This window comes from Amblyomma mixtum, chromosome 5 (assembly GCF_055824585.1).
Source record: "Amblyomma mixtum isolate Tamu chromosome 5, ASM5582458v1, whole genome shotgun sequence".
Lineage (NCBI taxonomy): Eukaryota > Metazoa > Arthropoda > Arachnida > Ixodida > Ixodidae > Amblyomma > Amblyomma mixtum.
In genome coordinates this window covers 91,741-94,876 of record NC_143016.1, presented here as the reverse complement: position 1 = coordinate 94,876, position 3,136 = coordinate 91,741, and positions in this window count along the sequence as shown.

The following is a 3,136-nucleotide window of genomic DNA, read 5'->3' as shown; positions in this document are numbered from 1 at the left end:
TGCTTTCTGACCTTTATTGGCACACACAGGTTACTATAACGGCGGCAGAGTCAGCCTAACTTCGAAGATTTGTACTGTAAGTAATCGTCCATCTTGAAGAACGACAGCACTGTTTCGTTCACGACACCTCCATTTGACAACGTCGTGTGGTCGGGCAATATCAGTTCGTCGTCATCGGCGGTGTTTATTACGGGATCACTGGACTTGGCTTTGTGAGGCAAGTGCTCGATCTTCATTGTATCATACGGATAAGCCTTCACTGTAGTGGGCATACTAGTGTTTGCACCTATCGCCGACAACACTGACTTCTTGAACTCTCCGACCGTCGTTGTAGAGAGCACGTCACGCATCACTATGTGCCATATGTTTCTGTGCTCGAATGAACGTATAACACGTACGCTGAGGATGATTCGGTCTTTGTGAAAGTCTCCCGACATTTTCAGTTGATATGGTGAAGCGCAGTGAGTCGATGAAAAGCGCACGCGCAGCAAAAGCGATAAGCACCGTTGCAAAACGTAGGATGGATAGATGATATGGCTTTACCCTTTGTATCGGGCGCTAGCTTGCGCCACCTAGCTAGAGTGTACTAGAAAGGTCTTTCTAGTACACTCTAACCTAGCCTATACTTCCCCCCAATGTTAGTTGATATTTATTTTCCCTTCGAGTGGCGATGATGACAGCATACACAACGACGCAAACGCCTCACTACGTGCGCTGCGCTTCGGAATTGAACATTTCTCATCGTTTATTTTCAAGCTCAAATTTCTTTTAGTGCTTATATTTATATGACTAGAAATTCTAGTCAAAACAGTTGAGTTTTGGTAGCATATATAGTAACTCTAATAATACCCAGTAGGGTGCTCCGATGCCTGCATTGAGGCACCCTAATACCAAGGCAAAGTTTTAGTTTTTTTTTCCCCCTCCATGTTTTAGCCAGTTTTCCTTTATTCATGGTTTGTTACAACAGTTACATCCATGCATGATGCATGGAGGGTGGAAAATTTAGCCATGCTGTACCCATGCGTCCGTGGCTATGGTTGCGTCCCTGGTTACCTGTGCTGTGCAAGCAACGGTACTATAAAAAAAATGAACGTGTGCAAACCGTGATGCAAACGCCCACCACCCATCCACGTAACCAACGTTACTAGAACAAACTCAGTTTCAAAGCTCTGCCCGGAGAGCTGTCCCAAGTGGCGGTCGCGCGAACTAGTGGCGCTGCGATCGAGTCTTGCTTCCTCGTCGCCGCTCGGTGCGGCTCGCTGGCCCTGTTGCGCCCTTTTTAAAGAGAGCGCTCGCGACAGCCGTTTTGAACGTGTCGTCTGCTTCTCGGTTAATTTTAGGGCGAAAGCCTTTAATGCCTCATACTGTCGTTAGCAGCCGTGTCGGCACATGTGTCCTCGTTTCGGCGTCACTACTAAAAAAAAACTGTCGAGGCTGAGAATCGAACCAGGGCCTTTGGCATTTGAAGTCACTCATTTGGCATTTAAACTAGCCATTAACTCATGACTAGTTAATCATGATTGGTTAATGACTAACTATCCAGTCATGACTGGTCAGTCATTAATCACTCATGACCTGTTAGTCATGATTGACTAGTTATTCATTAAACAGTCATTACTAGTCATGACTGGTTAGTCATTAGTCAGGACTGGTTAGCCATGACTAATGACGCATTGGTCATGACTGGTTAGTCATTAAGCAGTCGACTAGTTATGACTGGTTATAACTAGTCATGATTGATTAATTACGAACCAGTCATGTCCGGTTAATGACTGGCTAGTCATGACAAACCAGTCATGACTAGTCATGACTAACCAGTCAACTACTAATGGCTGGTTAATGACTAACTTGTCATAAACTGCTCAATAACTAACCAGTCATGACAATTAGTAATTGGTCATAGTTAGTCATGATTAATCTGTCATGACTAACCATGACTAATGGTTAACCAGTCATGACTAGCCATGACTGGTAAATTACTAACTAGTCATGACTAACCATTAATGACTATTTGGGTCATGACTTGCCCCATGACTTACTAGTCATGATTGGTTGTTGACTAACTAGTCATGATTGCTTATTGACTAACTAGTCATGTCTGGTTAATGACTAGCTAGTCATGACTAACCAGCGATGACAAACCAGTCGTGACTGGTTAATCACTGGTTTGTCATGACTGTTTTGTCATGACCAACATTACCAGAACCAAGTTCTAGTAATGTTGGTCATGACTAGCTAGTCATTAGCCAGACATGACTAGTTCGTCATTAACCAATCATGACTAGTTGGTCATGACTAGCTAGTCATTAACCAACTAGTCATGACTAGTTAGTCAATAACCAATCATGACTAGTAAGTCATGGGTCATGAATAATTAGTCATGACCCAATTAGTCATGATTTGTTATTCATGACCCAATTAGTCATGATTGGTTAGTCATGACTAGTTAGTCATTAAGCAGTCATGACTGGTTAGCCATTAGTCATGGTTAGTCATGACTAGCTAGTGATTAACCAGACATGACTAGTTAGTCAATAAGTAATCATGACTAGTTAGTCAATAACCAATCATGACTAGAAAGTCATGGGTCAAGTCATGACCCAATTAGTCATGATTGGTTAGTCATGACTAGTTAGTCATTAAGCAGTCATGACTTGTTGTCATTAGTCATGGTTAGTAATGACTAACCATGACTACTGACTGATTAGTCATGACTGGTTAGTCATTAAGCAATCATGACTAGTTAGTCATTAACCAGTCATGACTAGTTATGACTGGTTAGTCATGACTGGTTTGTCATCGCTGGTTAGTCATGACTAGCTAGTGATTAACCAGACATGACTAGTTATCCAATAAGCAATCATGACTAGTTAGTCAATAACCAATCATGACTAGTAAGTCATGGGTCAAGCCATGACCCCATTAGTCATTAATTGTTAGTCATGACTAGTTGGTAATTAACCAGTCATGGCTAGTCATGACTGGTTAGCCATTAGTCATGGTTAGTCATGACGGATTAATCATGACTAACCATGACCAATTACTAATTGTCATGACTGGTTAGTTATTAAGCAGTCATGACAAGTTAGTCATTAACTAGCCATTAGTAGTTGACTGGTTAGTCATGACTAGCCAG